Source organism: Akebia trifoliata, chromosome 13 (genome assembly GCF_017979445.1).
Source record: "Akebia trifoliata isolate Shusen 1 chromosome 13, ASM1797944v1, whole genome shotgun sequence".
In the NCBI taxonomy this organism is placed as follows: Eukaryota; Viridiplantae; Streptophyta; class Magnoliopsida; order Ranunculales; family Lardizabalaceae; genus Akebia; species Akebia trifoliata.
In genome coordinates, this window is record NC_141387.1 from 16,398,714 (window position 1) to 16,424,684 (window position 25,971).

Consider the following 25,971-nt stretch of genomic DNA (forward strand, 5'->3'; position numbering starts at 1 on the left):
CCCAAGAATATTACATTGCTAAAGACCTAAAATAAATAAAAAAGACAAAGAAATTATACTTGTGATGATACGACTTGTTTTCTCAGATATGGTAAAATAATTTCTCGTATAAATTCTTCTCACTTTGTTCTATCACTGGATCTGTATTAGATTTCTAAAACGAAGTATTTCCTCCTTAGATATGAGTTTTTCCTAGTATTGTGATGGGTTTCTAAGTGGCTTTTGGAAAGTTTTGAGAGTTTTTTTTATATAAAAGTTAGGGTTTGGATAATAGGTAAGGGGTTAGGACTTCAAAATCAGGATTTTTGGAAGGATAGGGTGGCTTTTTGATCTACTTTTTCTAGGATTTTCTTTGACTTACAAAATTCGATTGTAGGGACTCTCGATTTATAGAGTTTTTTGGGTAGAGTTAGTGTTTGATTATGTTTCTTTTAGGATTTTGACTTTAGTTTTATGAGATTGACTTGGTCTTTTTAGATTAGGGTTTTGACTTAAGTCTTATGAGATTGACTTGGTTCCTTTAGATTAGGGTTTTAATTAGGATTTCGACTTAGGTCTTATGAGATTGACGTGGTTCCTTTAGATTAGGGTTTTAATTAGGGTTTTCACTTAAGTCTTATGAATTGAATTGGTTTAGATTTTTAATTTTATTAAGATTTTACTTTACGTTAATTAATATTTTATTTATTAATTTCGAAATTAAAAATTTTAAAAATTGAAAAATTATCGTTTTGCCTTCGAAGATAATTTTTGCATTTCAAGTCGATTTTCGATATTCCGGGATGTTTTGAAATCAATTTTTCGTAAGGAATTCAATGGACTATTGGTTTGTGTCATTTATGAAATTTTTTTGACGTGAAATGATTGTCAACCCTTATGAAGGGCATTTTCGTAATTTTATTAAATTTGGTTAAAATTAACGAAATGGTTTATTTGATTTCATTTTGTTGTTTTATGTGTTCGAATGGGTTTTCTAAGCGTATGGGGGCCCTAAGGATGTTTTGATATTAGGGGTATTTTGATAATTTGATCATTTTTTAGTGATTTTTATCGTAAAACTTCTTTTTGTTTGCAAGATGATGATTTCTATGTTTTTGGGGTTATATTTTCCTAGCGTAGCGTGGTTTTTATAGTTTTGTTAGTTTGAGATACTTCATCTGAATTTCTGAAACATATCTAGTAACAAATAAAGCATTGAAACAATCATCCATCGTTGGGAATCGTCGCGATCAGGTTGACGAGTTAATTAATCTGGCGAGTACAAAAATGGGGTGTCTACAGATGCCCCTCTTTGGCAGAGGGTTGAAGCAAACTAGATAGCAAATCTATTTCGGTAGATAGTGCGATATCCGAATGTCAAAGCTAGTGACAGTTCATTTTACAGCCTGATTTAGCAATTCGTTGGGGCGTTCGGATCCTTGAGCATAAAACTCTCCTCGAACTAAAAGTTGTCAAGTCCTCGAGCGCGAGTTCTCACTGGCAGTGTCAGATATTTAAATTTTAAAAAATTGTTCTTGACTGAAAATATGCAAGTGTGTGTACTCGAAATCTGAGATAAATCTCAAAGATGGTCTGAGCTAGATCTTAATATAAATAAAGTAAAATCTGAGCATAAAATTGAGCATAATCTGGGCATAAACTGAGCATAATCTGAGCATAAACTAAGCATAATCGGAGTAAAAGTTGAATGTCTTACTCTACCTACCCTAGGTGAAAGAGTAATGAACAATTTTTTTTAAGGAGTCCTACTCTACCAACTCGGGGTGAAAGAGTAATGAACTAATTTTCTGGGAGTCCTACTCTACCTACTCAGGTGAAAGAGTAATGAACTAATTTTCTGGGAGTTCTACTCTACCTATTCGAGGTGAAAAAGTAGTAAACTAATTTTCTGGGAGTCTTATCTACCTATTCAGGGTAAAAGAGTAATGAACTAATTTTCTGGGGAGTCTTACTCTACCTACTCGGGGTGAAAGAGTAAGGAACTAATTTTCTGGGAGTCCTACTCTACCTACTCAGGGTGAAAGAGTAATGAACTAATTTTATAGGAGTTCTACTCTACCTACTCGGGTGAAAGAGTAATGAACTAATTTTCTGGAAGTCTTACTCTAACTACTCGGGGTGAAATAGTAATAAACTAATTTTCTGGAAGCTTTACTCTACTTACTCGGGGTGAAAGAGTAATGAACTATTTTTCTGGAAGTTCTACTCTACTTACTCGGGGTGAAAGAGTAATGAACTAATTTTCTGGAAGTTCTACTCTACCTACTCAGGGTGAAAGAGTAATGAACTAGTTTTCTAGAGTTCTATTCTTCCTACTCGGGGTGAAAGAGTAATGAACTATCTGAGTAAAATCTGAGCAAAATCCAAGAAAACCCTCGGCGGTATCTAACTGAGCATAATCTGAGAAAACCATCGGTGGTAATTGGCTGAGCATAATCTGAGAAAACCCTCGGTGGCAACTGAGAAAAATTCGAGATAACCCTCGACGGCATCTGAGCAAAATCCGAGATAGCCCTTTGCGGCAACATCTGAGCAAAATCTAAAAAAATCCTTGACGACAACTGAGCAAAATCTGAGATAACCTTCGGCTGCATCTAAGCAAAATCTGAGATTACCCTCGGCGGCAACTGAGCCAAATCTGAGATAACCTTCGACGGCATCTGAGCAACATCCGAGATAACCCTCGGTGGTAATTGAGTAAAATCCAAGATAATCCTTGGTGGCATCTGAGCATAATTCCGAGAAAACCCTCGGCGGCATATGACTTAGTAAAACTGGGATGAAATGAATGAATCTAGGAAAGAATGATTGAAAATGAATCTAGAAAAAAATGATTGAATCTGAGAATGAATAGATCTGGAAAAGAATGATTGAAAATAAATCTGAAAAAGAATAATTGAATCTGGGAATGAATAGATCTGGGAAAGAATGACTGAATATGAATCTGAAAAAAACTGATTGAATCTAAGAATGAATAGATCTGGGAAAAAATGATTGAATCTGGGAAAGAAAAAATACCCTATCTCCTATTCTAGGTGAAAAGATAATGAGTTAATCTCTAGGCAAAACCAAATATGATATCAGAAATTCTTTTGTTTGAACCTTAAAGTCTTTCAAAATTTTATGAATTTTTACTTCTTTTGAACCTCAAGGGTTTTCAAAAAAAATTACTATCAAGAGGGTAACCTTAAATTTAGGGTTCCCATTATTCTTTAAGATTAACATTTATCAAGTTTGATAATAAAATGCACCTAGTTTGACAGGAAACATTGTATTGAACACATCTCGTAAAAAATGCCCCTACTCTAAGGGGGAAACTACATATCAAAGAAGAAAGAAAGTGCCCCTTGTATGAAGGCCTGAAATATGTGATTATCACAAGCGCAATAAAGATTCAACTTTTAATTTTGACTTTTTATATTAAAGATTTTGAGTCAGGCTCAAGAAAAAAAAAAAATTTCCTTTCGAGATTCATTGTAGAATCCTCCATTTTCCCTCTTGGTTCACTTGGAGAAGTAAAAAATTTTCAGATCAATCGTAGACGATGCTCGTAACTTCTGAGTCTTTGCTTCGTTTAAGCTGGGTACTGAAACTTGGTTATTTTGGCTTCTGATGTTTTGGCTTGAACCATCTTTTAACTTTTCAAATCTATAGAGATTTTCTTCTATTTTTCTTTGTTGCTCTAACTTTTACCTAGATTGCCCTTTCAGATTTTCAAACTAGCAAGCATGCTCTAACTTTTGCCTAAATCACCTTTTTAGGTTTTTTATCTAACAAGCATTTTTTTTTTTTGCTCTGATTGTTATTAAGACCGTCCTTTCAGATTTTTAACCTTACGAGCTTGTCTTAATTTTTGCGTAAGTCACCCTTTCGGATTTTCAATCTAGTAGGTCCTATTTCTTTTTCTTCCCTTTTGAACTTCTAGAGTTACTACCTGATCATGATTTGCTACGTTCCATGACTTTTTCACACGGTACTTAGGAGGACTTTCATGGGTAAGTTTAGGACTGGACATATAAAAAAATGAATTTTGAGGCTCAAAAATCCGAATGCCCCTTGTGTGGTATTTTCTTAAAATTTTTTTTTTCCATTTTGATAATATTTCTTTTTTGAATTTTATTTGTGGGTGAATTTTTTTTTTTTTGACGTGATTGGGCAAAAAGTAACTTCTCAGGTTACCTACATACCCCAGAATTTTGGGATTAGACCAAAACGTAGTTCAAAATTTTCCCTCCCCTAGGTTAAGTAATCGGACTGAGAAAGAAAAAGGTATTATTTTTTTTAAAAAGGTTGCAAAGGGCTGAGAAATGAGATATTGAACTGGGTAACAAGAGAATTGATTCAGCCAAAGATGGCCTCTTTAAATATAGTACCATTTGATTTGGTTAAGGTTGGTTGGTTCTTGTAATTCAATTCCATCATGGTTTTGAAGTTTGATAGCTTTTCTCGATAATATTTCTTTGATGATGAACGGATCTCCCCAATTTGGTTTGAACTTCCTTCTAGGGTCAAAGATAGGTGCCCTATTCTCCTTGAGTACTAAATCCCCGACTTGTAAGTGACGGGCCTTGATCTTTTTGTCAAATGCACGGGTGACTCTTCTTTAATAAGCCTGCACGTGGTACAAAGCTCTTAGTCATTTTTATTCAATTAGATTTAATTCTTCATATCTTTGACGAACCCTATTTACTTTTGACAATTGAATTTCCAACAAGACCCTGAGAGACGAGATTTCCATTTCAACTGACAAGACTACTTCCATGCCATACATTAAGGAGTAGAGACTAGCTCCAGTAGAGGATCGAATTGAAGTTCGATATGCCCATAGTGAAATTGATAATTTTTCTGACTAATCTTGGTGCGATTGATACATTTTCACGATGATTATCTTGAGACTCTTACTAGCTGCTTCAACCGCTCCATTAATCTGTGGATGGTAGATGGATCATTTATGGTGTGAGATTTTTAACTTTGAACATAGAGTGATAACCTTGACTTTGAAGTAAGACCCACTATCATAGACTAATTCTAAAGGTACCCTATATCGACTTATGACATCTGCTTTGATGAACTTTGCAACTTGAGATGCAGTGAGGACGACATCGATACGTTTTGTAACCTCTTCTATTATCTCATTGGTATTTCCCTTCCATCGAGCGAGTATCTATTCAATGTATTGAACAACACCCAAGCTTACACCAAACATATCCTCATTAGAATACGCGAATAAGTCTTTCGAAATTTCTGAGTTAATTCATTATCCCCTCATGTTCTTCTAGGGATAGGATAGTTTCTATTTGAATCTTTTTAGGAATTATTTTCTGTCTCGAGGTCAATGACCTTTGCTTTTTCAATTAAAAGTTGAGCTCGACTTTTATCTTCCTATCCTCAGAGCTTGATTATTAGTTAATTTGTTAATGCGCTCGAGGTATTCAAAAATTTCCTTTATCCAATCAATTTCTGATGGGGTGACAGACACCTCTATAAACTCGATAAACTAACTTGACTCAATAAGAAAAGAGTAGACTCAATCTAAAGAAGACATGACCTTGCTGAGAAAAAAAGACTCGAGTTAATCTAAATAACTCATGAAAACTCAAGACAACTACCCACAACGAGCTTGATTAGGACAGAGGACTGAGACATTGCCTACAATCAACAGGATTGAGGCACGATGATCTTCAGGGAATAACTGGGTGATATTGAGAAATTCTGAGGCTATTTCTAACTGTTGACTTCGTACTGACGTTTTTTCTAACTGATTGGACTTACAACCCTAGCTAGACGATGGACGATTGAGCTTAGGTACAATGATAACCCTTAAACCTCATCGAAGGTGAATTTAACCAGTTTCAGTGTTACCCCATTGATAACATTTTAATGAATCCTGAGATTTTATTGAATTCTGTGCACCAATCCATTAAACAATTCATCCATTCAATGGTTATTCAGAAGGAAAATAATTTTATTGTACTCTTGAAAATTATTGAAAAATAACTTTTTTATTAAATAATAATTTTCACAAATCTGATTATTTTTTGCAATCATTTTCTTTTTAGAAAAACATATTTTGGTAATTTTCCAAGGTTCATGCAAAAAATAGATTTTTGATAAAAAATATATTTCAAAAATTTTCCATGCAAAAATAGATCTTTTGTAAATCATTTTTCCTTCATTTTCTTTTCTTTTGGAAAATATTTTTTCTGAAAAATATTTTTCTTCTTTTAAAATAGGTTGAAACCCGAATTAGAAAAGAATTTGAATTCCATTTTGATTTAAATGGTCTGGCTCATCATGATCGTTGGATTGAGATGGACTGGATCATTATGAACCATTGCCAAGTTTTATAAAATGGATTCTTTATTGGGTTGGTGCACCCAGTAATACAATAATTTCAAAAAAATTGATCCTTGAGGACAAAACCGTACATTCCCGATCTCATCATTTGTAAGGTCCATTTTCAACAAAAAACCTGAGAACACCCACGCTAAGTTCGAGTCGTGACTTGTAGGGAGGTTTATTAACTCTAGGTTTACTATGTGCAATGCAATTTATCTGGTCACGCTTGCCCAAGTGCACCTATATACTTTTCGATACGTAGTGATGACTTGGTTTGATATATTGTATAGGTGAGAATCTAAGACTCCAACTCAAATCTCTGAAATAAAAAAAAAACAGCTAGTTTAATCCCCAGTTGAGAGGTGGCGCACGATGCTGAGAAAGGGCCCACTTAAATACCTCTTGTCTAGAATAGACGTTTTCTATCCCCCTCATACAATAGGGTACAACATGGCAGGATCTCGCTTAGGCACTAATTTTGACCAAGAAGTGCAATTGGTGAACTTGGATTACCTTTGATATATCGTATAGGTACGAGTCTAGGGTTGTAGCTTTCATAAATGGTTTAGCATCTTATGAGGAGACCGACCACGTACTAGTACTACGTTGGCAATCGGGACATGTGATTGTGCGGTTTACAATAGGTCAAAGGCTCAGGCTGCTTTAGCCTGGGTCCATCGATATACCTTTCAGAGTCACCTGATCAAACAGTACTGATGCCTCAATTTTATATACCCTAAGGTACGTGACTGGAGTTGTGGTTCTTATAAATGATTCGCATCTTCAAAGAGACCGGGCCACGCACTAGTACCATATTGGCTATATGGGACATGCAAACATGCAAAGCGATAAACGTGCTAGTGGTGTGTGCAAAACAGGGTGGGGTGTGCTCGGGGCCCTTTTTCAAGCAAATGGGCCCGTGGGTCAGATCAAACCATCACAACATGAATATCATATGAATATTACCCACATAATTCATCACATCAAGATTAAGATCAAAGCATGCACATCAAAATATATCTATCAAGATCATGGTATGTTAGATAGACATTCAACAAGGATAGCACAACCATAGCTAATCATCGACCAATCACAAAAACAAATCTTTTTTTTTCTTTTGTTTATGGTCCAATCAATGATGCTTTGGGCGACCCTAAATAAATCGAGGTTCTCAAAGAATATTTAATTGATAATAGATTGATAGTTGTAGAGATAAGGAGCGATGAACAATTTTTTTTTTGTTGAAAGACATGCATATCAAATCTTTGGAGAACATTGGCTAACTTGAATAACTCATAAGGTTTCAAATTTTACTAAAAGTCATTAAGCCAACGTGGCCATCTCACCGATAATCCGATACCATAACCTTCTAGATTTGATAGAAAAATTTGGATCCAAAAGTGAAATTCATATTTTTTACTTTGGTCCAATGTTTTGAAAATAAGCGGCTATAAAATGAAATTGAAAACCAAAATTCGAAATGAAAATTAATTTTTAAAGATTTTTTTGAATTCTTTTTATAGAATTTCATCCGCCATATACACATGGCACTGGATCATTTTTCAGGTGCCACGTGGCAAGGTTAATGATTGTTAGTAAGAAAAGAACCTTACTAAGCTAGTAAGACTAGTCCATTCCCCTTTCTTGTTTTTTTTTTTTTTGTTTTTTTAAATTTATAAACGAAAAACAAAATTAAAAGAAAAAGAAAAAATAAAAAAAATCATATTGCTGCCAGCAACATTAACAACCCAAAACTCTACTTTTTTGTTTTTTAATGTGCTGCCACAAAAAAATTTAACATTGCTGACAACAAATACACTTCACCTCATCTTCGTTCACTTTTTTTTTTATTTTATCATCATGTTGCAGTCACAACATGCTGCCAAAACCTCAACCTTTTTTTTCCATATGTGTCGCTACTAGAAACACACAACTTGGAAACTTTTTTTGTATTTTTTTCCATTTTTATGTATGTTGCTGCAGCACACACAGCTCACAACACTCACAATTTTTATCTTTTTTTTTCTTTTGGTTCCCAAGCAAATTCCAAACAAATGGAATAGACCCAATTTCCACATCATCCAGCAAAATCAATCTATGAAGAAAAGCACTTGTTTCAGAATTTACAGCCTTATGTGTCAAAATCTTGTTCTTTGGATGACTACAATTATATAAAATCATCGAAGACCAATTCTTCTTTTGATATACAATCTGCACCACTCCACCCATCTTAGTACTTTCCTTTGGCGTGTAATCAGATGAACATGCATTAATGCAAATTTCTCATCAATTAGTTCTGTTAATTCCTTGATGTCTACAAGATAAAGAAAATCACAATCCACAAACATTTACCAGCCTTCATAATTAGCTAGATATGGAGTCAAGAATCAAGTAAACGAGAATTCTATACTCTCTGTTGCTCCCTTCTTTCTCCAATAGAAGTCATTGTTCCTCATATCAGATTGTTTGATTGGTATCACTTGGATTGGAATCGAGGAATGCTTCAAGATCAAATGACGACAACCTTCATAAGCAAGATCTTCTCAAGTACCGTATCCTACAAAGATCTTAAATGCCTTTGATTTAACTTTAGTTCCATTACTCAAATGCGTCTCTCTTCCGTTCAAATTCACATAATTTGGCAGGAAAGACATTTTAGATGCTTGTAGAATAGATTTGAATTGAGTTCATGACTCGATAGAAGAAGAGAGACAGAAAATAACAAAACCAGAAACAGAATGCTATTTCAAAATGAGTTTTAGGGGGGGAGAAGATATGGGTTTTGGAGAGGTCACGATCGAAGGGGCAAAGAGAGAACGGGGTGTAGTTCATGTAGCGATGGAGGAGGTCTGGGTGGTCTCTACAAGCTGAGGCTATTGGGGAGATGTGAGAGTAGAGAGATGGTGAAGGGATTGTGGAGCTGGAGAGATGGTAGAGAGAGAGAGAGAAAGGAAAGAGACGTTTCTCTCTCTTTCTCTTGGCTGTCCATTCTTTTCTACATGGAGAAGAACATAGAGAAATGTAACACCCCGGATTTTCCACTCATATCTCGAGGAAATTAAATGGTGAGATTTGGAAGAAAATATCGAAGGAGAGACTTAGAGTAAAATACTCGGATCTTGTTATGATTAATTTCGAGAAAAATCAACTTCGCCATTAGATTCAAAAGATCGAAATATATACATTAGCCTGTAAGCAAGTTCGAATTCGAATTCGGCTAGAGAAGTTATAGAATCCTCGAATTTCGTGTTAAGTGGGACCCAAAATAGTAGAATTTCGTTAGAGCGAGAATCGAAAAGATTTGATGACACCATTAGATCCGAATCGAAAAATTATTCGAAATGGTATATTCGTTTGTCGTTTTCCGAGTCCGAATAGTTAAGTTACGATCGAAACTAGATATAAGAGGGAAATTACAAGTATGCCCCTCAACTTTATTATAAAAAGGGATCTGATTTCTTTTATTTCATTCTTTCCTCTTCTTCTCTAAGAAAACCCCAAACGACAGCCACTTCTCCACCCTAGGGTTTCGACCCATTTCTGTCAAGTTTGTGAGCGAACGAGTCCGAGTTGAACCTCGACGAAGAAGGCAAAGTTGTCGGCCACGACGAGGGCTACAACTTCACCACCTTTGGTTGTTCATTCTTGTTCGTTTTCTCCATCCTCCATCAAAACCAGTCGGGTAGCTCGAGTAAACCTCCACACATTCCATCCGAGGGCTTCATCGAGTTAGGAGCTAGGTATATACTTTATTGTAGAAGCGAAGGAGAACGTCATTGTCGGATACCTTGCAAACCCTCGCTCGTTTCGCATCCAAGTCAGTCCAACCTCGACTCTTGAGCCATCCAACCTTGAGTTGTAGTGCTAGCTTGTACCCTTGGCGTTCACAACCAAGTAAGGGACTTCCAATTCTTATTGGTAGCTTTAGATTTCCGAAATGTGCATTTAGGGTTTTGAAACAAAACTTATTGTTTGCATTTAAATCGTAGAAATTGGTGTTTGATTTCAAATTCATGGTAGAAGTAGGTGTTTTGTTTATGCTTTATCGAATTTTGATAACAAAATCGTGGGTGGGTCGAATGGTTCGAAGAATGGAAGAAGAATTCAAAAAAGGGATCGAAAAACCCAAAAATCGCGAGTGAGGTTCAGGCTGTAGGTGGGAAAGGTCAGTGCCACCGGCACCTACCGAAGGCATCCTGTCGGTCCCACCGACAGAATGAGGTTTCTGCCATCGACGAAACCAAATAACGCGAGAAAATTTTGTTCTGGCGGCAGGACCGTCGGTCCCACCGACATCTGCCGATGACCAATCTGTCGGTTCCACCGACAGCATATTGATTCTGCCACCGACAGACACAGTTTTGACCAGAACAGTGTTATGACTCTTTGCTTGACCTCCTCACACCTTATACACTATTTCTCACCCTTTATTTCATTAAAAACATTTAAGTAAATGTCCTCTTTAATTTTTACTTTCCATTTACTTTAATTTCTTTAATGAAATTAAGGTTTTACCCACCATTTTGGAACAATGGGAATGGTTTCAAGATCCAAATCTCAAAGGATCAAAATCTGAATTTTGGTTTCAAGAACAAAACGTAATTTTTGACGTTTTCGGCAAGTTTTCAAAATGAAATAACTTTCGCGTTCCTTTGAATTAGATTACAAAAACTATATGGTGTCGAATCTCATGATAAAGACTTTCATTTCGAAAAACCCATTTTTAATTTCGAGAACTTTGAAAAATTGAGTTTCTGACACTTAGCCAAATTTTCACCAGCTTTCTCTATTTTTAACAGCCTTAGTCCCGAGCATCGCTGGGACTTTATTTTTATAAACTTTGATGGTTGTCAATGGAAAGACCAAAAGAATGACTTTGAAAGATTGAAAATGAATGGTTGATTTGAAAGGATGAAAAATGAGAATGTTGAGAGAATTGGAAAAGGGAATGAACGGTAAAATGTCAGAATCACACCCGAGGGATGATGTCTGCATTTTACATTATATGTTGTGTGTAGGTTGGTGAAAGGATATCCAGGTTATTAATGAAAGGGTTGCATGTTTATTTCCGATTATGTTAGCGCATGCGCTGAGTACTGTTGTTTATTTTAGGCCGGGGGGGCCACGGTTGCATGGTAGGAACTGGATATCCGTTCTCAACCCTGTTCTGTTAATTTCTCTTTTGTTTTAAATGAAAAATCATATATGTACGTAGCTATTTTGTGAGCTGTTAAAGGGTTTGTGAATGCCTGAAGGGATAGTGTGTCACATCATCCGGAGGGGTACACTATCCTGGGATGTACGGTAGGGACCACCAAACTCATACGTGGTATGGGATGCGTATGAGAGTGGAGTCACAACTGGAATCCGGGTCCATTCCTTTCTTATCTTTACCAGTGAACGTGTATTGTAAAGGTGGTCGTATACGAGTGGAGTGTCATTTGGGAATCACATGCACGCCTGATAGGCATAGACGAAGATGATTAGTCAGTGATCACTAACAATCTAGTAGTAGTCGAACGTTCTGACACATCGAAAAGAGACCCATTGCTTACGGTCACGTCAAACGGCCAGCCTGAGCCGGATAAATGGTTCCGCAAGCGTGGTAGACACGACCAGCCACAAAATTAGGAACTACGATGTTATTGGGGAATATCATGTCCTGACTGGGAGCGATCCAGTCGTGAATCCCAACTCTTTAATTCCAATACTCCACCACTTGTATTATGTATCTGTTGTTATATTTCGAATTACAAACTGAGAAGCATGTCTATTATTTTAATGTTGTCAACATTATTTGCATAAAATGGAAAATGTATAATGAGTATGGATGATTGATGTTATGTGTAATTTTTAAACAATTTAGTTGCTCATCCCTGGCTATATGTACCAGTTGATCGTACTTCATCTTGTAAAACCTTGCATGTATTAAAATGTTCAGTATGCTTTATTCGATCATGCTTAGGAAGGGTTATTAGTAGGAATTGGCTGTGGACTTACTGGGTAACCATTGTTACTCACCCTTTCCTTCCTATTTTTTTTAGTTTCAGCACTTGCAGCCACTGAGACAGGCGTAGAGTCAGTAATTGAAGAGTATCCGGTCGATCAGATCGACGATCAGAGTTTATTGCCTGGTGAGCACTAGGGCCACATCCCTTAGTGTTGTCAGTTTATCCAAGATATATGTAGTTTTGGATTTGAGAGTTTAGGCCTATGTTAGAGTGAGAGTGTTTTGGTAAGCTTGTATATTGATAAATCTTCTGCACTCTGATCTACTTACATGTTAGATGTAATTTGTCTTCCGCTGTTATTTTCCTGTATCTACATTTTTATATACAGGTTTTATTATAAATTGGTTTATCAGGTTTGAGTTCCGTGAAACGTTAACATAAACAGGGGAGACCATGCCGAAATTTCGAGGTGCCACCTAGTACCTTGGGATTTGGCCTTGGGATTTGTGTTAGCGTTTGGCGGGGCGCTACAAGAAAGGAAAAAAATCATGTTTTACTAATGGCACACTAGTCCTGTGTGCTGTTTTTTTTTTTGATTTTTTTTCTTAGAATCCCCTCTTCATCACGAACAACTTAAAAAAAAACAATTTTTCTTGTTTCTTAGCACATTAGTTACAAATAATTTATCTTCATAACTCGCCACACATGCATAGTAACGTGCCAAAAAAATTGCATCCAAATTTTTTCTAAAAAGTCCATAACTCTCATCCCAACCACCATCATTCCATCTTCAATGAAACCAAACATTTGAATTATTTAGGGTCTCCCAAGTGATCCCGATTGAACCATAGCAAAACCAAATATTTAAAGTCCACACAAATGATCACTAATTGAGCCAACAAGAATAATGAAAATAAAATAAACATATAAATAAACAGCTAAAAATAAAAAAACAAACTAAAAATAACTAGGTCATCTTGGCAATGTTCCCATACTTGGGTCTTTTCAAGTTTGATCCTCAATAATCCCCAGTGGAGTCGCCACTGAAAGCATCTACGATCTGCAGGGTGTGCAGATCCGCTTTTGACTTTGAGGTTTGGGAGTCGCCACCTAGTTATTACTGTTTAGGAACCGAACATCGACTCAAAATGGATAAAATAACTAATCTACTAAAAAAAATCGAGTCCGAGGATCACGTTACGGGGTTAGAAGGTGCTAGGAACCAACCCCGCCCGACAAACGCCGGTCTCTACTAATTTCCAAGAATATTACATTGCTAAAGACCTAAAATAAATAAAAAAGACACAGAAATTATACCTGTGACGATCGCAACGACTTGTTTCCTCAGATATGGTAGAACAGTTTCTTGTATAAATTCTTCTCACTTTGTTCTATCACTGGATCTGCATCAGATCTCCAAAACGAAGTATCTCCTCCTTAGATTTGAGTTTTTTCTAGTATTGTGATGGGTTTCTAGGTGGCTTTCAGAAAGTTTTGAGAGATTTTTTAATAAAAGTTAGGGTTTGGATAATAGGTAAGGGGTTAGGACTTCAAATCAGGGTTTTGGGAAGGATAGGGTGGCTTTTTGACCTACTTTTTCTAAAATTTTCTTTGACCTACGAAATTAGGTTGTGGAGGCTCTCTATTTATAGAGTTTTTTGGGTACAGTTAGTGTTTGATTAGGTTTCTTTTAGGGTTTTAATTAGGATTTTGACTTTAATTTTATGAGATTGACTTGGTCTTTTTAGATTAGGGTTTTGACTTAAGTCTTATGAGATTGACTTGGTTCCTTTAGATTAGGATTTTGACTTAAGTCTTATGAGATTGACTTGGTTAGGATTTTAATTAGGGTTTTGATTTAAGTCTTATGAGATTGACTTGGTTCCTTTAGATTAGGGTTTTAATTAGGGTTTTGACTTAAGTCTTATGAGATTGAATTAGTTTAGATTTTTAATTTTATTAAGGTTTTACTTTACGTTAATTAATATTTTATTTATTAATTTTGAAATTAAAAATTTTAAAAATTGAAAAATTATCGTTTTGCCCTTGAAGAGAACTTTTGCGTTTCAAGTCGATTTTCGATGTTCCAATATGTTTTGGAATCAATTTTTCGTAAGGAATTTAATGGGATTATTGATTTGTATCACTTATGAAATTTTTTGGCGTGAAATGATTGTCAACCCTTATGAGGGGCATTTTCGTATTTTTATCGAATTTGGTGAAAATTGGTGAAATGATTTATTTGATTTCATTTTGTTGTTTAATGTATTCGAAAGGGTTTTTCTAAGCGTAAGGGGGCTCTAAGGATGTTTTAATATTAGGGATATTTTGATAATTTGATAATTTTTTAGTGATTTTTATCGTAAAACTTCTTTTTGTCTACAAGATGATGATTTTTATGTTTTTGAGATTATATTTTCCTAGCGTAACGTGATTTTTACAGTTTTGTTAGTTTGAGATACTTCATCTGAATTTCTGAAACATATCTAGTAACACATAAAGCATTGAAATAATCATCCATCATTGGGATGAGGGTTTGGAATACTCAAATAGTCAAGCATTTTGAGTTTTTTGGGATGAGGGTTTGGAATACTCAAGGGATTCAAATTATTTTGACAAATTAAAGATGATGTGTTGGGCTCCAAAACTAGGCGTGGGAAAGTCTAGGTGGTCCAATTTCTTGGTTGGGCTATGCACAAACTTGGTCAGTTTGTCGATGTGTCTAAGCTCGCGTGTTGATGCCAATGTCTTCACATGTCTTTCAATTCAAATCTACTTGACACACAAGTTAGTCCAGGGATTGAAAAAAAGTGGAACTAACAAAACTTTGAAGTAGGGCTTCAAATTTTATATGATTATCATGCGAGAGAAAGTACCATGTGGTCGTAATCTGGACTTTCTTGGGTCTCTAAAATTGCATTTGATGCGAGAGAATGTTCCCCTTCCTTTGGTTTTGATCAAATTTGGATTATATTTGAGGCAACAATTTGATTTTGGGACATCTCGAGATAATCATATAGGGAGACATTGGAGAAAAGACTAGAGATCTGATATCATAGGTGGTGAGGTGGTTAGATCTAATTTGGATTCAATTGTATTAATTTGATTCAAAAGAAAATCAAATTGGACTCTCAATTAAAGTGATTTACACTACAATTAAACATATAGAACTTAAAATTAAATAAATATACAAAAGTTTAGAGACTTACCATGTTAGATCTGATTTAGAACACTTGAAACAAAGCAAATTGCAAAAAATATTTCAACTTTTTTCTTCAAAGATATTCTAGAGCAAAAAATATTCATAGAATTTCTTTTTTGAATTCTCAAAAAGTAGGTCCCTTAAACAAAAGTAGGACCCTTTATTTATAGAAACATAAAGGGGGTCTTTGCAATTTAAAAAGAATTCAAAATATTAAAAATTACAAAACGCCCCTCTATTCCTATTTATACCGAATATGATTTGCTATATAGTGAATTTCAGAACTGTTGTCCTTTTTTTTTCTTGTTGTTCTAACACTCTAATTTTTTATTAAATTCTTCTCTTAACGAAATATTAAGGCCTAAAAATGTTCAAATATTCCTAAAAAGTTATTGACTCCTCCAATGAATGCTTATGTAATCTTGATTGGCCAAAATAGTTTCGAATTTTCAGACAAAGGTATTGTGGACCTGTAGGCCCAAGGTAATGTATAACAAGCACATAATTTACAAACTTGATTTGTAAGCTCCTTTGGTCTCATGGACATGAACCCATTTGTTTACACACAATCCCAATCGTGTAAATGTGAAATCCATTAATTGGGATATATCTTAGAGATTTTTTACATAGAGCCCTCAACTCCTAACACGAATCCCATGATTTTGTGCTAGAATCCCAAGGCACTAGATAACATTCCCCATAGATGATAACAATATAAATGCACAACATAGGTTTAAATCGTGATGATAGCAGCGAAAATAATATAAACTAATAATAATGTATGACCATAATCCACAAAAAACATCAAAGTATTAAGGTGTACTAAACGATGAAAATCAACATAATAGTAACAGAAGGAAAATTGCATAAACATCACTAATATACAAACTTCCTCTCACTAACATCAGATCCTACCCTCTTACTCAAAAAGAAAAAATAAAAGACCATAAACCTACACAATAGTTGAACTAGTAAAAATATTCCCAATGCTCGCCTGGGAGTGGACTCTGATTGTCAATGTGTCTTACAATGGATTATAACTTCTTTGGAGGCTCCTCAACTAAAAGGAGATTTGCAATTGAAATGGTAAGGTAAGTAATTGAAGAGTTACCCAACACATAATAACTATTTCAAACCAACAGTCCCCTAAATATGAATTGATAATCATTCTAAAGCATTTCAAACAAATACAAGTTTTTCAGTGTAAACCAGAGTAAAGTTGTACAAATATGCTAAAAATATAAAGAGATCATTTTAAAACGATTCTTAATTAATCAAATTAAAATGAACATAACATGTCTCACAAATTTAAATACGAGCAGCATTAGTGTAGTTGACATGATCAGTGGTCACTGTACTTATTGTTCCCCTCTCCAAATGGACTGTCGGGAAATTCTTCTCTTCTTTTATTTTGTAAACTGAATGTGGACATTTTAAAGAGTTCTTGATTGATCACGCCCTCACTACAATGAGAAAAAGATTAAGGATCCAATCTCGCAAGTAGTGAAGTGATTCATTCCATTTTGGATTTTATTTGTTCAAATTCTGAGATTTGAGTCAAAGTAGAGAAATCCATCTCAATTGAATCTAAAACTTCGTTTTAGATTTAGTTAAGGAGTTTTCTAATGGCGAAAGATCAGAATTCATGGTTAGAAGTCAAGATTAATGACACAGAAACTAGAATAGATGGTTAAAAGTCAAGATTAATGGTGAAAAACCAAAAACAACGGTTGAAAACTAAGATTAATGGTGAAAACCATAAATAATGGATTTATCAAAGATTTAAAACAAAAGACATCACGAACCTTAATCTTAACTTTTCCAATTTAGTAGAATCCCAAATGATTTGAACAAATTCCTTTCTTTAATTCCTTCCTTGATTGAAAATGATTTAACCTTTACAAAAAACATTCACGTTTATTGGGGAGAAATCTCTCAAGATCCGAGAATTAATCAAGATCTGAAGCTTTCTATTTTTTTCTCTCTAAAACTTCAAATTCTAAATTTTTCAGAGCTAAATTATAATTTATTTATTTTTCATCCTTTTGAATGGAAACCCCCCTTATATTTATTGAGTCATGGAGGAGAGGTTTTATAAAAAAAATTCAGAAACATGCAAAAAATGATTAAGGAACCAAAAAATGAAACTACAGGCCACAATATAGTGATCTTGTGGTCGCTATAATTATGACAACCTCTAATTGTTTTTTTTTGGAGAATTTTACTATGATCACTATGTAGACACCCAAATTTGATCGGGCCCTCGATGCAAAGTACCCCCAAATAGTAAAAATTGGAATGGACCCAAGGCCCAAACCTACAAAAGTCCAATGTATTTTGTCATTATTTTTCAATAAACAGCCCAAGGCTTCCCAACTGGCCCACGGACCAAAAACCCCTTACCACATAAGCCCACTAATTTTTAACTGAACCACAACCCAATTCAACTCAACCCATCCCTATTCAACCTACCACCTAAGCCCATGCAACTCAATTCTATCCATTACTCTACCCAAGCCCAATTATTCCTCAACCCAACACTATACCCACCCAATCCATTACCCAACCCCAACTCTCAACCCAACCCAACATTATACCTACCCAGTCCATTACCCAAGCCCAACTCAACACTGTACCTACCCAATCCATTACCCAAGCCCAACTCTCAACCCAACCCAACATCACAACCAATCAACATGATAATCAAGGTGGGACACATGTCACCACCTCAATACACCTCCCTGATCCCACTACCTATCCCATCACCTTTTCTATAAACATCATCTACCTACACCTTCCCCTAACATATCCTCTTCATTCCCTATAAACACGTATTCTCTCAAATCAAACACCTCTAACTCATACCTCCCTCTAACCTACCCTCATCATTCTTTATAAATAGCTATTCTCTCAAATCAAACACTTCTAACCCATACCTCCCCCTAACCTACATTCATCATTCTCTATAAACACCTATTCGCTCAAATCAAACACCCCTAACCCATACCTCCCCTTAACCTACCTTTATCATTCCCTATAAATCCATATTCTCTCAAACTAAACACCTCCAACCCATACCTCCCCCTAACCTACCCTTATCATTCCCTATAAACTCTTATTCTCTCAAATTAAATACCTCCAACCCATACCTCCCCTAACTTACTCTCATCATTCCCTATGAACTCCCATTTTCTCAAATCAAACACTTCATCCCCTCTCATCACCTCATCTAAATCTCTAATCTCCACACATTTAGACACATGTCACCATCTCCCTCACCCTCCCAAAACCTAATCAACCACCCTCTTACACCACCTATCCTTTTAATTAAAACTCACTCCCTTTTTACCTCACCAATCAATCACCCTCTTAATCAAACACCATTTATTCCTTATCACTTAATATACCCTAATGGGTTGAGAGATCCAATTCATTTGAATTACAAATAACCCATATGACCCCCCTTCCCTAAATACCCTTCCATCCCCTCCAATTTACATATACCCCTATATCAAATCCCTAACCATTTTACTCATTCTCATCAATCCATCCCATTTTACCCTTAAAAATACTCTTCAAATCCTATAAAACCCCCCTCATTCTCAACCCAGAAAAACTTAATGAAAAATTAAGAAAAATTCACTCTCAACTCACCTCTCTACTCTCAACTCACCTTTCTACTCTCAACTACGTTCTACTCTACTCTCATACTCTCACATTATTTTAAAATACATCATCATATTATACTAAGGACTTGAAGAAGAAGAAGAAGAAGGAAGAAAATAAAAGAAGATCTTAAAGCTTCAAGGTAGGGTCAAAAGAACACCCCCTCTCTCTCTATCCTTTCCATATCCCTATTCTATTACCCCTTTCACCTCTCTTTAATTTCTATTTTAGAAAACTACTAAGATGTGATGTTCTCCCTCCCCTATCTTTGATAGATCAGACTTCGGTTCAGTTGAAAGTATAGGAGTTGTAACCCTTTTCAAAATAAAAATCGATTTTTGAATCTCTTAAATCATTTTGAGGCTACCAATTTTTGTGTCATTCTCAACTCATGAGAATGGATCCATAACCATCGCTAACACTTTTCAAAAGCACATGTAGTTCATAAGGCTAAGTGTTTATAAGGATCATCTCCTTCAATAAGATGATCCTATAATTGAGTCAAAAATAAATCCCTACTTAGGGTACAAGTTATTGACATGTGGCACTTTATTTTGTTTTACATTTTCTATTAAAAAATGATCGAGTTGAGTTGAGTTTACCACTACTTGGTGGGGAGAAAATGATGCCTAACACCTTCCCTTTTCTCCGATTGAACTGCTTACCCCCGATCTTGGGTTAGATCAATATTTTATCCATTTAGAGTCACTAAACGCCAAAATGACACATTTTCTAAAAAATGTACATTGGGTGACCATTCACATCCCCTTACAATATGAATGGTGGCGAATCCAAACCTTCGTAGAAGTGACACTCATAATCGAGAATCACGCATCTACACACTATATAGGGATTATAGGCCATTCATTTGACTTTTTTTACTTTAATTCCTTTAGTAGCTTTTCATCTTCAATTCCTTCGACCTTAAAATTTTGATTTCTTCAAATATGGAGTTCTGCTCATAAGATTTTTATCATTCAAGATAGTGATTGATTTTCAGACAAAAAACCTGCATTATGGACCCAACTTGATGTATAAAAATAAATCTCCTTGATTTTTTCTACTAGAGGGGGACCTCAAATGTGAGCGTCACACCCAAAATGAGATCGATGCGTATGATTGGTGATGTTAAAAAGTACTCGAGGAAGCCAATCTAAAACCAAAAACCCAATGATTCAATAAGCCCAGTGTAATGAGAACGATTAAAAAGGGCCCATAATCACATGATGAGTATCCTGAGGAAATTTCAAATAGATATAAAGGGGAAAAATAGGACGTAAACTCTCACTTTGTATTTGGCGTCATTCCATATTTAGAGATAAAAAAATTATTTTTGTTAGAAAGGAAGCAACATAGCAAGCCATACCGTCCAAGAAAGACATCAAAGAGTTTTGACAATAAGTAACAATTTGTTCATATGGAGTATCTTTGGAAGGTCCAGCGCTTGGTTACTATGGTGTATACTATGTTTTTGCATTTATTATTTTTTGTGATTTTCGTGATTTGTTGTAGTAGATCGGTCATGGTTGTAGGATGTGTGGTAGGAAAGTAGTAGGTTGTGCAAACTAATGTGATGGGGTCAAAAAACCAAGATAGTAGGGTAGAACATGGTGAAACCGGAAATAAACTAAAGATAGGGTTCTAAAATGGAACCTTAGGACCAACAAAAGAAACAAAATGGATGTAAGAAGACAAAACATATCAAAATGACAAGAAATGACAAAAAACTTTGGGTAGAAAATGTAAGGAAGATGAAAGAAAGTGACTGGAAACACCCTTGAAAAATAGCGATTGTAAGCATTATAAGTTAAAAAGTTTCACCCCCGAATAACAATTTTGAGATCGCTGTATAGTGATCATGAAGTCACTATAAATATTGATATCAAAGGTCACTGTAACATTTAGCAAAAATTATGGAAAATAACGATCGAAAAAAAAAGATTAAGAGATAGCGATCAAGTAGGCTAGATAGCAATCAAACATTTGGACCTAGAAAGATGTGAGAGAGAAACATAGCGAGCATAATAAGAAAAATAATTAAAAGAGAGTGATCAGAGCTTACAGAGTTTGAAAAATTCAAGTTAGATAATAGCGATCAAGGATTCCAAAAAATAGCCATTTTGAGGATAACGACCAAGAGGATAGCGATCAGAGCTTCCAAAATTAGAAAACTTTTAGGATTTTTGGAAAATTTCAACTAGAAGGCATTAGACTAAGAAATTTTGAGCGAAATGTTATCATTCACTCACAGATTTAGAGTTCCCATTAAAGACAATAGTTCCCTTACATGTTTAAAATATTCTAACAATTATATCAATCTTGTTCACTGATATATCTTGTTATATTCTACAGATCTAAAATGGCAACTCGAACCAAAAAGACCACCACTACTAGACCATATGGGAAGGTCTCACAAGAAGCTATTCAAAGTGCTTCAAAAACTCAAAAAGCAAATTTGCCACCAAGGAAGGCAAAACCACAATACAGGGATGTGGAATCGACATAGTAGTGCTAGACAGTATAGAAAGAACTAGTGAAAAGTTTGGCAATTCAATGCGACCTAGGATTTTTATAGGATTACAACCATCAATTCAATTTCAAGGGGTTGCAATTGACAAAATCGAGAAGAGGCTCATTAGTTTCCCAAGGGAAGATGAAGACAATGACTTATTCCTCAGATGTACAATACTACCATTGTTGGGAGTCCGCCCAATGGGTCTCTTGAGTAAATAAGGTATTTCATGATGAAAAAAAATGAAAGAGGCTGATGGAGCTAGGATTGTTGGTAGCAGTAGAGATATCTATACATGAGTCTAGCCTAACAAAGCTCTTATGATTCACCTAATAGAGCTATGGATGACAGTCACACCTTCATCATAACAGGTATTGAGTACACATTCTTGGTAAAAGACATGGTAGGATTGGCAAGACTACTAGTTGAGAATGAAGTGGCTTATGTGCCAAAGGGTAAGATGGATGGCGTAGAAACCGTACAATCCTTCGAATGGAAGGCACAAGGTGACTGACCCAAGTTATTAAAGTTATGCATGATAAACTTTACTTGAAGAATTGGCAAAGGAAGTTCAACCTGGACTACTTTGAAAAAACCCATTTTGTGACCTTCCTGATATATTTCTACTCGATCTACATTGTACCAACATGATGTATTAGTTGACTATTTTCAATGTTTTGGCTAGGATTTTAGCTGGTAAAGACATCCGTTTGGCCAATCTGCTTGTGGCTCAAGTTTATTAGGGACTTGATAGCTACCATAAAGAGATGACCAATCAAGGTCCCAAGAGAATTGTCAAAGAAAAGCTGAAGGCTAAAATGGACATGTATGGGTCGTTTTGGGTTCTACAATTGTGGACGTATCAAGGATTTGAATCAATTGCCACAGAGAAATCGTTGTCACCAGACCTAACAACAATATACAGAGCATGTTGCTATATGAGCGAACAATTTAGGACCAAGAATACTATTTTATTTAGAAGAGCTCTACACAAAACCATAGCTAATATGGATGCCATACCAACAAAACAAGTATCCCTCTAGTTTCCTTTTTGAAGACATAGCCAAAGTCGAAGGCGAGTCAACTACCTGGCTATAAGACGACCACACTTGGCTATTTGATTGGGATGCCAACATATCCACTGAAGCTACAAAAAAAGGATGTAGACCCAACTACGTTATCCCACTACTTTGAGTATGATTAGGATGTGCCTTATTAGTGGGAGCATGCCAAATATAACTCAATTGAGGTAGTCATCAATTACTTTTTCACCGTGTCATTATGCAAATCTCATTATATGGTTGAGAATGATAGAAAAGGCAGGGTCACTGAAGAGTACAAGTTATACTACAAGAATTATGTACGGGTTTGATGTGCAATAATAACCTAGCTAACAAATGACATTAAGAAGACTGCATGAAACTGTATTTGTACGAACCCAAAAGCCCAATCATTCAGTATGGCTAGACTGGGTAGAATATAGTAGATATACCTTTCTTGAGAATCTACAAGATAGAGGTTTTGATGTGGAGGAGGTCGAAAAGCCAAAAAAAAATTACAATTTACGTAAACCCACTAGATACAAATTTGACAAAGATTGTAGAGGAAGAAGAAACAAAAAGAAAGCAAACATTGAATCAACAAGGAAATGATAAACCAATAGAGGAAGAGGAAGAAAAAAAAATAGAAACTAAACAAAACAAGAAGAAAAAGATCGCATCACAATTATATTCTCAAAAGAAAAGAAGAGAAGAAAAAACTCTAATATTGTAATAATCATCGGTATCCCCAACTGAGCAAAAGAGAATAACAAAAACAAAAAAAAAAGACCACAACATGTTGATGAAGATACCAATGTAGGTAACAACATGAGAAAATAGGTAACAAGAATCCTATGTTAGGTTTAGAAAGGAAAATCTTAGTTTGAAATTTGTTAAGGTTAATTACGTTCTAATGTCTTGTTCCCCGTGAAACCAAATTAGATAGGAAAATCACAACTCTAGTTGGTGTATATTTAGGAATACATTGATCAAAAGGAAAAAACAATCAATGTCCCGTAATCATAATGAATCGAATAATAGGTAGAATAATCTCTTTTTGAATAAAAAATTGAAAAATTGGAAAAACAAATGAGGCGTTTATTCTATACAAAAAAGAAAGGGAGAATTTAATAAGAACTCGATCATTGTATCAACACCATAGACTCTATGATATATTTAAAGAGGGTTGAAGTAAAAAAATAATGTAAATAGTACAGGCTATCGCACACATAGAAGTTACAATATTGAGAATCTTAGAAAAGAGTAAGTAAAAGAAACGTGCAAGATTCTCAATATGGTCAAGTTAAGTAAAATAAAGTTTCAAAACTCGTATTTTATCAATTTCGGAGTAATTATATTTTTCATGATGTTTCAGAGAATGAAGAAAATATTCCAATGGAACAAAAGAATGAAGTATTAAAAGAAGAGTGTGTGAATGAACAAGAAGAACGTGCATCACCCTCAAAAGTTGAAGAACAAGATAAATCATTTTCCAAAGAAAAAATAATGGATAGTGAAGAAGAAGCTAATGAAGAAAAAATTGATGAAAATCAGGGCTCAGAGAGCCAAAATGAAGAAGTTGTAGTAATTTAAAAAACAAGAAGAAAAAATGAAAGAAAATGGTAGGTATAAGAGCATATATACAGTTGTATAAAATATGCATGTATAAACTTGACTAACAGAGTTACTTTTTCATGCTCAGAACCAATTGAACCAACAAATACACGGAAAACTCCTACTTCATAAGTGTAACTAAGGGTGAAATTCGATTTCGAAGACTTCTTTGGTATGATGCCATTGATTAAGAAATTTGGGAATAAGAAGGATAAAGGAGCAGAGCGAATAGAAGAAATGAATCAACAAATTTCATCGCAAGGTGATTAAATCAATATTGCATCTCAAGAGACCATCTATGTAAGTATTAGGATAAATGCATAATCATGAAAGGACAAGACACGATATGATTATTAACTTATGACTCATTTATTTATTTATTTTTTGAAACAAGGCCTAACCCAATCCCAAGAGTGGATAAAACATGAAATGTGATATCATTTTGATGGGAATTACGAGCATGTGTTTCTTGAGGCATCTCAAAAAGTCCAGGATGCATATCAAAATAGGGGGATTTAACTGACACCAATTAAGTCGACGAGGAGTGAGGAAATAGGTAAACATATCATGTCGTAAGTTTGTATACACCATTACTTGAGTTGTTTATTCATGTGTCATTCTAACTTAAAAAACTAATTTTTTGTAGCGGAGACATTATTTGGGATGGACTTATTAATAAAGACGGCAAAATTGTCTAATGCGAACGAGTCCTAGGATAGTCTCAATGAATCTACACCAGTAACTCCTCAAATCCCAACTAGGGTTGAGGTATCTCCGCTTTCTCCTAATAGGGTGGCGATAATTGTTCACACCCCTATATTGGTAAGGATTCAAGAACCAAATAACACACAAGTTGTAAGTTTTTTCTCACTCAATAAAGAAGAAAACATAATCCCTTTTAAATAAACGTGGAAGAATAGAATTTGACTAAGAAAATTGTGTGTCTATTTTAACATGCAGGATGAGCATGTGCCCAATGAAGTACTGCTATGCCTCCATTTCTTCATCCACTCACTGTTTTCTTCGGATCCTAGTCATAAATCTCTCTGAAATGTTGCTCGAGACTTTAAAGAACTTGTCAAGAACAACATGTTTGATGATCTCCTGACCTTCAATTTAGGCAAAGTCCCATCTTTTAGGCAAAAATTGATTATTTACATTCATGATGGCCCGTGAAGAAGATCACGAAGCAAGGCCTGTGATTTTTACCTTGCCTTCCCACAAGAGCCAAAGTTGCTCGAAGACTTGTTAAAGTATTCTCAAGACGTGTAAGACAAGGTAATGTATTTCCAACTATAGAAATTTTTGAAGATGTATTGCAAAGTCTTCTAATTTCAACGGTTGACGAATCCAAAGATCAAATCATTGTATTAAAAAATATTAGAGATGGAGAACTACTAACTGCAAGGCCACATATTTTATGTCATTTTGAGTTATTAAATGACTTCATTTGTTTCCATAAGGGATTGGGATGAGAGCATGAAATAATTGGGCATACTTTTGGCTTCACTATCATTCTTGATGGAAGAGTAGAAGAAAACAAAAATGAAAGTGGATCAAGAATTGGAATATCTACGTGAGACGAAATCAAAGCCACCCAATAATTTTTCATCTGCTGAAGTAACTATGATGGATATTTGGGAGTAG

General features: G+C 35.1%; 1 pseudogene; it reads right to left on the reverse strand.

Annotated features, from left to right (window-relative positions):
* Positions 1-8,304: 8,304 nt before the first annotated feature.
* LOC147388023 (protein CDI pseudogene) lies at positions 8,305-8,993 on the reverse strand (annotated as a pseudogene).
* Positions 8,994-25,971: the final 16,978 nt, after the last annotated feature.